Here is a 15,640-nt window from a genome sequence, read left to right on the forward strand (position 1 = left end):
GCGGCGACGATGGTTGGCGGATCGGGCGGCGGCAGCGGGTCTCCGGCGGCGGCGACGGTTGGCGGATCGGGCGGCGGCGGGGGGGCTCCGTTGATGGCGGAACGACGCAGGGCGGCGGCGGCAGCGGCTTGCGGCAGTGAGCGGGAGGCGGCGACGGCGTTGATGAGGGGATAGAGGGGGCCGACCTCGCCTTTTAAAGGCCAGGGGGCCTCGGGAGGTGTGGGCGAGGGGCAAGCTGGTGTCGGGCGCTACTCGGACTTCGGTCGGAGTCCGGCTCGTCGACGGGGCGACGAGACGAAGGCGGTGGCGCCCTGGGCTGCGGCTTGGCTGGAGCTGGGCTGGCCTAGTCAGCCGAAGAGAAGTTTTTTAATACAAACACAATAGAATAAAATAAAACCAAAATAAAATATAACATAGGCATATTATATACCAAAATTTTCAGAAAAAGATTTTCTACAACCTGAACATTTTTCTAACGTCAAATAAATTACACGAAAAATTAAATAAAGCAAACAGGGCTACCGGTTTATTTAAAAACCAAATAAAATACTTTTAAAATACCAAAATAGTTTCAAATTTATTTCTCTCCATTTTTCTATTGTAGGGAATAATTTTACCCTAATTTCCATATATTTTATTTTTTGGAGAAAAATAATTTGAATAAAAACCAAATAACTCCAAATTGAAAATAATTTCAAAATACCTTCAAAGAGACTTTAAATTTGATTCTTTTAAACTTCCAACTCATATTTCATATGTTTTGAAGAAGTCATTTTATCTTCTCTCATGAAAATCATTGAGTTGCATAGAGTTTCTGAATTTGAAATATTCCCCAAATGGAATTCAAATCTTTTCAAAACCCTTTTCATTTATTTAAATGGAAGAAGTCATATCATCTTCACTCTAGGGTTTTATGATGAAATGAATTTGAATTCATGGATACCATAAATGCAAAGTGAAAATTGGGAAAGTCCTTTTATTCCCTCTCATTTAACTTTCAAAAAGTTTCAAATTACACTCAATTTCACACAAGCAACCACACCACAATCAAACAAACAATCAAAACTATTTATTTAATATAACATTCCAAAATTTAGAATTTTGGGATGTTACAAAATATATGAGAAGTTTGATTCCTTGCATTTGTCTTGAGATATAAAGATGGTGATAATAGAGTAATGCTGGTGAGTAATTGTGGATTATTATAAATACTTGTGTTAAGGTTTGTGATTCCCGAAGCATGCACATATGGTTTATCGTTATGTGATGAAGTTGGAGCATGATTTATTTCTGATTGAATTCCTTATGAGTGGCGGTCGGGGACGAGCGATGGTCTTTTCCTACCAATCTATCCCCCTAGGAGCATGAGTATTAGTACTTTGCTTCGATGGCTAATAAATTTTCGCAACAAGTATGTGAGTTCTTTATGACTAATGTTGAGCCCGTGGATTATACACACTCTCACCCTTCCAACATTGCCAGCCTCTCTAGTACCGCGCAACTTTTGCTGGTGCATTAAACCCACCATATAGCCTTCCTCAAAAAAGCAACCATACCTACCTATTATGGCATTTCCATAGCCATTCCGAGATATATCGCCATGCAACTTCCACCGCTCCGTTTTATTATGACATACACCATCATTATCATATTGCTTTCATATGCATGAGGCATTCATATAGAGTGTAACACCCTAAGAATCTTGCTACAGTAATCTCCCCCTAATGGTGGCCATGTCATCATGATTACTATGCAGCTTGCCACCTGTCCCATATCCAAAGCCATTTTCAAATTTGAAATAAAGTCAAATAAATTATTTCTTTGAATAGTAAAACTAAAATGTTCACACTATTCTATAAATCCCCATGATCATTGCCGTGACGAAACCAACTTCATTTGACTCTCAGTTAAATCCCTTGGAAATTAATAAGTGGCCCAACAACACTTAACAAAACCATTTAAATGCAAGCATAAGTTGATTAATTTTAAACAAACTCCAAACTTTTTGCGGCAGTACTAGATAATTCCTAGTATTTGTTAGACAAGTTGCATATTTTACAACAGTCATTTGGTGGTCAAACAAATGCAAATCAGTAGCTAACTTACTAAATACATAATAAAAAAAATAATCGTCGGGCCACTGTGCAGTTAGGCCTGTTGGAGCAGTATAGGCCGAGCCCGCTCCCAGGTTGCCCAGCTCTCGATGGCGCCCGATCTTTGACGCCGTTCCTGCCACACCATCTCGCCATCGCGTCGCTACAGGCCACCTGGAGGGGATAAGATCGCCAGCGTCGATGCCCTGGACAAGGCCAGGATCTTTTCCCCTCCCCTTGCTCCGCTGCGTCTTCACCCGCCATGGCTGCCTCTGTCGTCTTCGTCGCCTTGCTGCCCACATTACCACCGAGCTCCACTTGCCTCGCCGATGTCTCCAGGAGCTCCGCCGGTCTTGTCCACGTCAACTGCAAGCGCCAGATCGAGCTCATCGCCCCTACGTCGAGCGGATCGAGCTCTCCTTCGTCCTCTGCCCCACCGTACTTCGCCAATCGATTCATCACCGCCGAGCCTCCCCCGAGCCCTCTAAGCACGTCTACAGGCTCACTATGAGCTCATCTCCCCGTTCCCCTGCCTTTCCCCTTGATTCCTTTGTAGTTTGGCAACGCCCCGGACTTCAACCGCTATGGCAGGGAGTTCGATCCTCCCACGCGTGATTTGCCTCTCCTACATCCGTGCCCTTACGCCCGCATGGACCGTCACGCGCGTGTCCGCTCGAATGGCGCCCCACTACCCCGTTGCTTGTTGTTGCCTGCTAGTGCCGTTTGGCCCGCGCCTCGGCGTGCCTGCTGCCGCCTCCGCCCAACCACTACAGCCACCCGTGCTCAAGACTCCCTATAGCTGCGGCCCGCATCCAATGCACGTCGCTTCACCCCCGCTGCGCCCGCTTCCGGATGCCTCCGCACGCGGTGCTGCTCGCCCGCCTGCAACCCCCCTGCCTTAGCCGCTTGGCCGCGCCCGCCGGAGCCTGTCCGTGCTCGCTCACCGACCGCCGCCGCCCAGGGCCTCCCCTGCTCCCTGCCCTGGTCACTGCCGAGCGAGGCCGCCGGTGCCTTTTGCCCGTGCAAGCCCAGCCGACCCTCCCCTGTTGCCTCTTGCCTTAGCGCCAACAGCCCCCCGGTGCCACTTCCAGCGGGCCCCGCATCGTTTAATTAGCATTAAATCATCTTAAAGCTACCCCCCGCACTACCCACTCAGTGGCTGGTGGACCCCCTTCTAATTTTTTTAAACTAATAAATCTCTGATAATTTTGTCCCCATGACACTTGGGTCCCACTGCCCAGTTTTGACTCTGGCTAGAGTAGTACTAGGTGACAAAAGTATTCTATTTTTATTTCGAAAATAAGTAATTCCAAAAATTGTTTAAATCTTTAAGATTATTATAAAATAAATCGTAGCTCGGATCAAAAAACTTTATACATGTAAGTTTCTCAGGAAAATCCAATGAATCCGAATACACGGTCCGTTCATCTATCACATGCCTCTAGCATGCTAAAGATGGAACTTTCCCCCCTCTTTCCCTTTGTCCGGAATCCGCCAAACGTGGGGAATTCATCCTCGGAGGTTTATCCCTCTCTGTATGCAACGTATAGCACTGCATTAGTTCACCCCTAACACCGCGTATTTCCATGTTATGCTTTATGATGCTATGTTTGCTTTATATTTATTGTTTCTTCCCCCTCTTCTCTTTGGTAGACACCGACACTGACGTTGCCCCTATGATCGACTGCGTTGACGACAACCCTTCTTCCCTTTCAGCGGAGCTTCCAGGCAAGCCCCCCCCTTTGATCATCCCGATATCGCCCATTCCATTCTCTCGTGCTTGCATTAGATTTTTCTACTGTTATTGCTTGCTCCTATTCTGATGCATAGCCTGATTTTGTAACCTGCTTATTGTTACCTACCTGCTTATCCTAAACTGCTTAGTATAGGTTGGTTAGTGATCCATCAGTGACCCCCACCTGGTCCTTGTTGCCCCTACTTCATCATCGATGACTCGATAAACATAATCGACGACCAGAGCCCGACACCTCACATCAGATCACGCCCCTTTTGTTGCTCGACTCTGCAGAGTTACCATCGAGTGCCGATGGTGGAACCTCATACATCACTCCTGATGAGATCTCTGTAGTGTAGCTATTTGGTCGTTGTCATCGAGGGTGATTTCCTCCTTAACCACTTCCGATACGACTCTGTCGTGCAACCCCTCAAGTCTGAACCTCGAGGGTGGTTCCTCTAATGTTCGCTTTGATGATTACATCGAGTGGAATCCACCGAGGGTGGTTCCTCAGGGTTCCCCTTGGTGTTAGACACACTGTTACTATAGTTACTATGACTTTACACTGAACCATGTTACTAAATATGGGTCGGCCTTGAGGGGTACCCGTGCGAGCTTAATTGTGAGTGATGTGTAGTTGGGTTGACCTGGAAGGTGCCCGCGAGATAATTACGAGGCGTGGCCAGGCATTCTTAGCCCTTGCCGCAAGTCCTCGAGACGAGGCGATGGGGCCACATATTTCATGAGTCTCTGCTTGTTACCGTGCGTTCCTTGTCCACTATGATTTGGATATTTGATCCGAGGGGCCTCTAGCCTGATAGCACTAACCATCAAGTGGGCATAGTATGAGCGTTCTGCATCGTATGCATCAGGCGAAGCTTAATACACGTCAACGACTGAGCGGCGCGCGCCGAGTTGGACTAGTAAGCACCTGCCTTTTTTTAAGGAGGTAGCTAGGTCTGCTCACCGGCCTCGTTCGCAACATGCAGGACTTCCCAGGGCCATGGACCATGACCCCTGGGGGCATAGGTTTAGTCTGACATGTTGACCTCTCTATTTAGCCTAGGTCGGATCACAGCGTATTGTTTGGCCGGGGCAGGGCATGACCCAGGAAAGTGTGTTCGGCCGGAGTTAATCAAGCGTGGTGGTTAAGTTGGTGCACCCTTGCAGGGAAGAAAACATCTATCGATAGCCTATCCTACGGTAACGGACAATCAGAGTTGTATTCAGATCGATACAACTAGAATGGATGCTGAGGCATGATTTGGATATGTTGCTTTGGGAGTCGAGAAAGGATCCCAGAGCATTGATACAACAACATAAATATGACTTATGTTATACTACTCTACTCCCTCATTTTCTGCAAAATGGTGGTTTCTAAAAGATGCTAGTCTTCGATAGGACTAGCTTCTCCCCCTCTTATTCCGTAATTCTGCAGTTAGTCCATAGATACTATCCCTTTCATTGATACCGATGCATAAGTAGTGTAGATCCTTGCTTGCGAGTACTTTGGATGAGTACTCACGGTTGCTTTGCTACCCCTTTTTCCCCTTCTTTCTTCTTTCTGGTTATTGCAACCAGATGGTGGAGTCAAGGAGCCAGATGCCACCTTTGACGACTTCTACTACCCAGAGGTTGCCTACTAACACGTGATGGACGCCGACGACCAGGAGTAGTTAGGAGGCTCCTAGGCAGGAGGCCTTGCCTTTTCGATCGATGTTGCTTTTGTCCTAGCCTTCTTAAGGCAAAGTTGTTTAACTCATGTCTGTACTCAGATAATGCTGCTTCCGCTGACTCTTGTGTATTTGAGCTTATGTATTCGAGCCCTCGATGCCCTTGGCTTGTAATATAAGGCTTTTATTATTTTAATTTGTGTCTAGAGTTGGGATATCTTCTCATGAGTCCCTGATCTTGATCGTACACATTTGTGTGTATGATTAGTGTACGATTGAATCAGAGGCATCACAAGTTGGTATCATAGCCAACTGCCTGTAGGTAGCCCCCTTTCCAACTCCTTGGCCGAAGTTGAGTCTAGTCTTTGGAAAAACTTTTACTAAAATGGCTGTGTGGCTTACGGGCCCATGTCGCAATTGGGTGGTATTAGGATCTTTTATTCCTCATCCATACTCTGGGACTCTGTTCTCTCTTCTATTCTGGTTAAATGAATTTACTAACTACATTAGTTTCTCGTAACGACTTTCCTTGGAGAGCCACTTCATTCCGGATGGTTGCCTGCTTCACAAGAAGACTTCGAAGATACTCTCCGATCTACTCCCGAGAACTTGTGTTCATTTATTTTGCAATTCCTTAACACCGTTGAATCCTTATGGATAACCGCGAAACCTTGTCGTTCATACTTCGATCCCTCGTTGTTCTTGTTATTACAAGATAACTGAAAGTATTCTTTGACTTTCGAGAATCCTTTTTCCGACTGCCTTGCAACTCTTTTCCGCCTGAATAACCCTACGAATAATTCCTCACACTTATCGGGGATTTGTTCATCCCCGGTTGATCATATGTCTCACAAAATTCTTCGAATGCAATTCGATCTCCCGAAGATCCTCTGCAGCCTAGTGCTCCCGAAAGTCTTGTCTGCATGCATTATGGTTAAATCCATATGTCCAGCAATATTCATTAACATCCTTTGCCATTGTCATTTTGAGCCTATTGATTCATTATGTTGCGATCACTCTAAATTATTAGTCGAATTCTGAAATTTGACCTTCCTGCTCATACGTCATTCTAGACATGAGTTGGATCTCGGCCAATCATGTTGTAATTGATTACCCACCTAGTTCCCTTCAACTTGAACATCGAATTATTCAGATGTTTCTATAATCTGATGCCTTTGTATTCTTTCCCTCTTTTGATTGAGTATTGATACTCACATCAGATCCATTAAGGACCGCTGTATCCTTTGTTGGATTATTATCCGGCAATTATCTTCATATTCAAAATCTTGTGCACTCTTCCCCTGATACATATTGCCTTCGGTAAATTGTATCCTCTGCTTATTGTCAACCATACTTTGCTATTGAGCTGATGTTATATGCTCTGGAAGTTAGTGGTATATGTTCCTAAGATACCCCTACAGGTTGAACCTATGCCTTCCCTAATCCGTGTGAACTCAAAAGAGATGTGAGTCATACTCTTCTGGTGCTTCACCAACTAAATCTTTCGCACTACAAACTCTTCGAAAACGAGGAGTGAATGAAAGGTTATGCATTGAAGAAGTGGGAGTCGACTTTGAACCTTTGTGTTCATGCCCATGGACCCGATGTAGAACTTACCATGGAAGCTGCTCGTAAAAATAATTACCCCTTGTTATAAGTTCATCTTGTATCGGTGGTTTGATCATTCATAATCGTGGTTCCGACCATAGTTTTTCCTTAATTCCATTTCCCAGACAAGTTAAAATACTTGTCTCCTGCAAGTCATTTCACCTGTCCAACCTATAATTTGATCTACCTTCAAATTTTGCCTCATATTATCTCGAGGATATTGTGTCATTGCACTACCTCTTGTAAATTCTTAATTGGAGTGATACTCCGTCACATCATTCCTAGCTTGATCGGCTATATCATTATCGTGCTAATTTTACTGTGCTACTTGGTCCTTATTCCGGGAGCACAACTTTTCGATGATGAGCGAAGCTTACACCGATCTTCCTCATCTTATCATTCCACCTTGAATAACAGGCTTGAATCCAAGTTTGTGTCCTATCCGTGGTTCCAATAGCCTTCGCTTCATCATTCCTTCTACTTGATGTCGTTGCTGATCGATGGCATCTTCATAGAGCCTCTCGACACAATTTGTCGTGATCACCGTCAATATTCTGCCTTGTTCTAAGATATCAATTGAATTCTTGAGGAGAAATACCATCCTTGCCCGTCGATGATTCGTATTGTCATCGACCCCATCCTTGTCTTCCTGCCAATACGGACTTGGTCATGTTTTGGTTATATCTTACATTCCTTGACATAATTGGAATTGTTCCTTTGTACTTCTTGTGACTTTCAGATTCAATCTTGCTTGAAACACCATGTTAATGTTACCTCGAAGCATGACTATTTTACGCCGAACAACAACAAGAACATTGAAGTGCATTGCCAAATGTTTCTTGCTCTATTATCCAAACACCGTTGTATGGATAACATCATGAATTCCCTTGCCCCTTTATCCAAATGGTGATGTACTTGTTGATCTACCATGTATATCAGGCTCTACTTTTCCTTCGAAAAAGATACACTCCTAAATCTTGTGTTTAAACACATTTTCCCTTCCATTGTTTTGTCTAATCTTTCTTGTGACCTATATATGTTATAAGGAGAAATAATTCCCTGCTTATGGAAACACCTCGGCTTACAACTCTGTCAGTGTGACCTTGTTACTATTGTTGACGACATCCTGGTAACCATCGAAGGACGAGAACTATGCCTATTGGTCCGCCTCGTTCAATGTGCAGGAAAATGGTTCTCTTCGTCCCTTGCCATTGGTGCTGACGTTGTTACCGACATAACTGGCAGACTATCCTCTGACATACCTTGTTGTCGAGACCGGTAAGATAACACCGTTCTCCCTACTCTCGATCAACCTCATGACAGTTCCACAGGATCGGAACCTGACTCACCTGTATATCTTTGATTCCGAAATATTCTTGCATTTGGCTTCATATCATGTCACGAGCCAGCTTCCGAGAGATGATCTATTCCTGATGCTTTGAACCCCTTTCTCACACTCTATTCAGGTATCAATCGTTTGTCCATTCGGTTGTAACTTCCTATTGTGCCTTCATACTTTGCTCTCGATGTTTTATTAAGTTTCAACTCGAGAGATACTTCTGCCCCATTCCCTGAATTGTTCACCAGACAATTAACCCTATAAGGGTCAGTTCTCCCGAAGTTACTCTTTACTTCCCCACTTTAATCTCGGGACGAGATTTCTTGTAGTGGAGGAGCTTTGTAACACCCCGAGAATCTTGCTACAGTAATCTCCCCCTATGGTGGCCATGTCATCATGATTACTATGCAGCTTGCCACCTGTCCCAAATCCAAAGCCATTTTCAAATTTGAAATAAAGTCAAATAAATTATTTCTTCGAACGGTAAAACTAAAATGTTCACACTATTCTATAAATCCCCATGATCATTGCCATGATGAAACCAACTTCATTTGACTCTCATTTAAATCCCTTGGAAATTAATAAGTGGACCAACAACACTTAACAGAACCATTTAAATGGAAACATAAGTTGATTAATTTCAAACAAACTCCAAACTTTTTGCAGCAGTACTAGATAAGACCTAGTATTTGTTTAGACCAGTTGCATATTTTACAGAAGTCATTTGGTGGTCAAACAAATGCAAATCAGTAGCTAACTTAATAAATACAAAACAAAAAAAAGAATAGTCGGGCCACTGTGCAATTAGGCCCGTTGGAGCAGTACAGGCCCAGCCCGCTCCTAGGTTGCCCAGCTATCAATGGCGCCCGAGCTTGGACGCTGTTCTTGCCGCACCATCTCGCCATCACCGCTACAGGCCACCTGGAGGGGATAACATCGCTAGCGTTGATGCCCTGGACAAGGCCAGGATCTTTTCCCCTCCCCTCGCTCCGCTGCTTCTTCACGTGCCATGGCCGCCTCTGTCGTCTCCGTCGCCTTGCTGCCCGCATTGCCACCGAGCCCCACTTGCCTCGCCGACATCTCCAGGAGCTCCGCCGGTCTCGTCCACATCCACTGCAAGCGCCAGATCGAGCTCATCGCCCCTATGTCGAGCGGATCGAGCTCTCCTTCGTTCTCCTTTCCACCGTACTTTGCCAATCGATTCATTGCCACCGAGCCTCCCCCGAGCCCTCTAAGCGCGTTTACAGGCTCGCTGTGAGCTCCTCTCCCTGTTCCCCTGCCTTTCCCCTCGATTCCTTTGTTGTTTGGCCACGTCCCGGACTTCAGCCGCCATGGCAGGGAGTTCGATCCTCCCACGTGTTCTTTGCCTCTCCCACATTCGTGCCCTTACGCCCGCGTGGACCATCGTGCGCGTGTCCGCTCGGATGGCGCCCCACTACCCTATCGCTTGCTACAGCCTGCTAGTGCCGTTTGGGCCGTGCCCCGTCGTGCCTACTGCCGCCTCCACCCAACCACTGCAGCCACCCGTGCTCAAGCCTCCCTATAGCCACGGCCCACGCCCGCCGCACGTGGCTTCGCCCCCGCCGCGCCCGCTTACGGACGCCTCCGCGCGCGGTGCTGCATGCTGCCCTGCACCCCCCGCCTTAGCCGCTTGGCCGCGCCCGCCGGAGCTTTTCCGCGCTCGCTCATTGGCCGCCGCCGCCTAGGGCCTCCCCTGCTCCCCGCTCCGGTCGCTGCCGAGCGAGGCTGCCGGCGCCTTCTGACCGCGTGAGCCCAGCCGGCCCTCCCCTGTTGCCTCTTGCCTTAGCGCTAACAGCCCACCCGGTGCCACTGCCAGTGGGCCCTGCACCGTTTAATTAGCATTAAACCAGCTTAAAGCTAACCCCCACACTAACCACTCAATGGCTGGTGGACCCCCCTTCTATTTCTTTCAACTAATAAATCTCTGATAATTTTGTCCCCATAACACTTGGGTCCCACTGCCCAGTTTTGACTGTTGACTGCTGAGTCAGCACCCCACTGGCCCCACATGTAATAGACTCTGGCTAGAGTAGTACTAGGTGACAAAAGTATTCTATTTTTATTTTGAAAATAAGTAATTCCAAAAAAAATTAAATCTTTGAAGATTAATATAAAATAAACCATAGCTCGGATCGAAAAACTTTATACATGTAAGTTGCTCAGAAAGATCCAATGAATCCGAATACACGGTCCGTTCATCTGTCACATGCCCCTCACATGTTGAACATGGAACTTTCCCCCCTCTTTCCTTCTGTCCGGAATCCGCCTAACACCGGGAATTCATCTTCGGATGTTTATCCCTCTCCGTCTGCAACGTCTAGCACTTCGTTAGTTCACCCCTAACATCGCGTATTTCCATGTTATGCTTTATGATGCTGTGTTTGCTTTATATTTATTGTTTCTTCGCCCTCTTCTCACCGGTAGACCCCGAGACTGAGGCTGCCCCTGTGATCGACTACGTTGACGATGACCCTTCTTCCCTTTCAGCGGAGCTTCCAGACAAGCCCCCCCTTTGATCATCCTGATATCGCCCATTCCATTCTCTCATGCTTGCATTAGATTTTGCTACTATTATTGTTTGCTACTATTCTGATGCATAGCCTGCTTTTGTAACCAGCTTATTGTTACGTACCTGCTTATCCTAAACTGCTTAGTATATGTTGGTTAGTGATCCATCAGTGACCCCCACTAGGTCCTTGTTTCCCCTGCTTCATCATCGACGACTCGATCAACGTGATCGACGACCAGAGCCCGAAACCTCACATCACATCATGCCCCTTTTGTTTCTCGACTCTGTAGAGTTACCACTGAGTGGCGAGGGTGGAACCTTATACATCACTCCCAATGAGATCTCTGTAGTGTAGCTATTCAGTCCTGGTCATCAAGGTTGATTTCCTCCTTGAGCACTTCCGATACGACTATGTTGTGCAACCCCTCAAGTGTGAACCTCGAGGGTGGTTCCTCTTATGTTCACCTTGATGATTACATCGAGTGGAATCCACCGAGGGTGGTTCTTCCGGGTTCCCCTTGGTGTTGGACACACAGTTACTATGGTTACTATGACTTTAGACTGAACCATGTTACTAAAGACGGGTCGGCCCTGAGGTGTACCCGCGCGAGCTTAATTGCGAGTGATATGTAGTCGGGTTGACCTGGAAGGTGCCCGCGAGATAATTACGAGGTGTGGCCGGGCATTCTTAGCCCTTGCAGCAAGTCCTCAAGACGGGGCGACGGGATCACATCTTTCGTGAGTCTCTGCTTGTTACCGCACGTTCCTAATCCACTACGATTTGGATATTTCATCCGAAGGGCCTCTGGCCTGATAGCACTAACCATCACGTGGCTATAGTATGGGCGTTCTACACCATATGCATCAGCTAAAGCTTAATAGACGTTCGCGACTGAGCGGCGCGCGCCGGGTTGAACTAGTAAGCACCTGCCTTTTTTAAGGAGGTAGCTAGGTCTGCTCACCGGCCGCATTCGCAATGTGCAGGAGTTCTTGGGGCGATGGCCCATGACCCCTGGGGGCATAGGTTTAGTCCGGCATGCTGACCTCCCTATTTAGCCTAGGTCAGGTTACATCGTATTGTTTGGCCGAGGCCGGGCATGACCCAGGAAAGTGTGTCCGTTCGGAGTTAATTGAGCGTGGTGGGTAAGTTGGTGCACCCCTATAGGGAAGAAAACATCTATCGATAGCCTGTCCTACGGTAATGGACACTCAGAGTTGTATCCCGATCGATACAACTAGAACTGGATGCTGAGGCATGATTTGGATATGTTGCTTTGGGAGTCGAGAAAGGATCCCAGAGCGTTGATACAACAACATAAATATGACTTATGTTATACTACTCTACTCCCTAATGTTGTTGCAAGATGGTGTTTTCCAGAAGATGCTAGTCTTCGATAGGAGTAGCTTCTCTCCCTCTTATTCTGGCATTCTGCAGTTAGTCCACGGATACTACCACTTTTATTGATACTGATGCATAAGTAGTGTAAATCCTTGCTTGCGAGTACTTTGGATGAGTACTCACGGTTGCTTTGCTACCCCTTTTCCCCCATCTTTCTTCTTTCTGGTTGTTGCAACCAGATGGTGGAGTCCAAGAGCCAGATGCCACCTTTGACGACTACTACTACCCTGAGGGTGCCTACTACCATGTGACGGACGCCGACAACTACGAGTAGTTAGGAGGCTCCTAGGCAGGAGGCCTTGCTTTTTTGATCGATGTTGCTTTTGTCCTAGCCTTCTTAAGGCAAAATTGTTTAACTTATGTCTGCACTCAGATAATGTTGCTTCCGCTGACACTTGTGTATTCGAGCTTATGTATTCCAGCCCTCGAGACCCCTGGCTTGTAATATAAGGCTTGTATTATTTTAATTTGTGTCTAGAGTTGTGTTGTGATATCTTCTCGTGAGTCCCTGATCTTGATCGTACACATTTGCGTGTATGATTAGTGTACAATCGAATCGGGGGCATTAGATGTTACTAAAGACGGGTCGGCCCTAAGGGGTACCCGCGCGAGCTTAATTGCGAATGATGTGTAGTCGGGTTGACCTAGAAGGTGCCCGCGAGATAATTACGAGGCGTGGCCGGGCATTCTTAGCCCTTGCTGCAAATCCTCGAGACAGGGCGACGGGGTCACATTTTTTGTGAGTCTCTACTTGTTACCATGCGTTCCTAATGCACTACGATTTGGATATTTGACTCGAGGGCATAATATGGGCGTTCGCACCGGCGATTGAGCGGTGCGCGCCAGGTTGGACTGGTAAGCACCTGCCTTTTTTTGAGGAGGTAGCCAGGTCTGCTGACCGGTTGCGTTCGCAACGTGCAGGAGTTGTCGGGGCGATGGCCCATGACCCCTGGGGGCATAGGTTTAGTCCAGCGTGCTGACCTCTCTATTTAGCCTAGGTCGGGTTGCGGCGTATTGTTTGGCCGAGGCCGGGCATGACCCAGGAAAGTGTGTCCGGCCGGAGTTAATCGAGCGTGGTGGGTAAGTTGGTGCACCCCTGCATGGAGGAAAACATCTATCGGTAGCATGCCCTATGGTAACGGACACTCGAAGTTGTATCCCGATTGATACAACTAGAACTGGATGCTGAGGCATGATTTGGATATGTTGCCTTGGGAGTCGAGAAAGGATCCCGAGCGTTGATACAACAACATAAATATGACTTATGTTATACTACTCCACTCCCTCATGTTGCTACAAGATGGTGGTTTCTAGAAGATGCTAGTCCTCGATAGGACTAGCTTCTCCCCCTCTTAGTCTGGCGTTCTGCAGTTAGTCCACATATACTACCCCTTTCATTGATACCGATGCATAAGTAGTGTAGATCCTTGCTTGCGAGTACTTTGGATGAGTACTCATGGTTGCTTTGCTACCCCTTTTCCCCCTTCTTTCTTCTTTCTGCTTGTTGCAACCAGATGGTGGATTCCAGGAGCCAGATGCCACCTTTGACGACTACTACTACCCTGAGGGTGCCTACTACCACGTGACGGACACCGATCACCAAGAGTAGTTAGGAGGCTCCCAAGCAGGAGGCCTTGCCTTTTCGATCCATGTTGCTTTTGTCCTAGACTTCTTAAGGCAAACTTGTTTAACTCATGTTTGTACTCAGATAATGGTTCTTCCGTTTACTCTTGTGTATTCGAGCCCTCGAGGCCCTTGGCTTGTAATATAAGGCTTGTATTATTTTAATTTGTGTCTAGAGTTGTGTTGTGATATCTTCCCATGAGTCCCTGATCCCGATCGTACACATTTGCATGTATGGTTAGTGTATGATAGAATTGGGGGTGTCACATGTAACTAAAGACGGGTCAGCCCTGAGGGGTACCCACGCGGGTGTAATTGCGAGTGATGTGTAGTTGGCTTGACTTGGAAGGTGCCCGCGAGATAATTACGAGGCGTGGCCAGGCATTCTTAGCCCTTGCCGCAAGTCCTCGAGATGGGGCGGCGGGGTCATATCCTTCATGAGTCTCTGCTTGTTACCGCGTGTTCCTAGTCCACTACAGTTTGGATATTTGATCCGAGAGGCCTCAAGCCTGATAGCACTAACCATCACATGGGTATAGTATGGCCGTTCTGCGTCGTATGCATCAGCCGAAGCTTTAATAGGCATCAACAACTGAGCAGCGTGCGCCGGGTTGGACCGGTAAGCACCTGCCTTTTTTTGACGAGGTATCTAGGTCTGCTCACCGTCCGCATTCGCAACGTGCAGGAGTTCTCGGGGCGATGGCCCATGACCCCTGGGTGCATAGGTTTAGTCCGACGTGCTGACCTCTCTATTTAGCCTAGGTCGGGTTGCGACGTATTGTTTGGCTGAGGCCGGGCATGACCCAGGAAAGTGTGTCCGGACATAGTTAATCAAGCGTGATGGGTAAGTTGGTGGACTCCTGCAGGGAAGAAAACATCTATCGATATTCTTACCTACAGTAACGAACACTGGGAGTTGTATCCTGATCGATACAACTAGAACTGGATGCTGAGGCATGATTTGGATATGTTGCTTTGGGAGTCAAGAAAGGATCCCGGAGCGTTGATACAACAACATAAATATGACTTATGTTATACTAATCTAATCCCTCATGTTGCTGCAAGATGGTGGTTTCCAGAAGATGCTAGTATTCGATAGGACTAGCTTCTCCCCCTCTTATTCTGGCATTCTTCAGTTAGTCCATAGATACTACCCCTTTCATTGATACCGATGCATAAGTAGTGTAGATCCTTGCTTGCGAGTACTTTGGATGAGTACTCACGGTTGCTTTGCTACCCCTTTCCCCCCTTCTTTTTTCTTTTTGGTTCTTGCAAGCGGATGGTGGAGTCCAGGAGCTAGATGCTACCTTTGAAGACTGCTACTATGCTGAGGGTGCCTACTACCACGTGACGGATGCCGACGACCAGGAGTAGTTAGGAGGCTCCCAGGTAGGAGGCCTTGCCTTTTCGATCGATGTTGCTTTTGTCTTAGCCTTCTTAAGGCAAACTTGTTTAACTCATGTTTGTACTCGGATAATGTTGCTTCCGCTGACTCTTGTGTATTCGAGCTTATGTATTCGACCCCTCGAGGCCCCTGGCTTGTAATATAAGGCTTGTATTATTTTAATTTGTGTCTAGAGTTGTGTTGTGATATCTTCCCATGAGTCCCTGATCTTGATCGTACACATTTGTGTGTATGA

This window comes from Triticum aestivum, chromosome 4B (genome assembly GCF_018294505.1).
Source record: "Triticum aestivum cultivar Chinese Spring chromosome 4B, IWGSC CS RefSeq v2.1, whole genome shotgun sequence".
NCBI classification, from domain to species: domain Eukaryota; kingdom Viridiplantae; phylum Streptophyta; class Magnoliopsida; order Poales; family Poaceae; genus Triticum; species Triticum aestivum.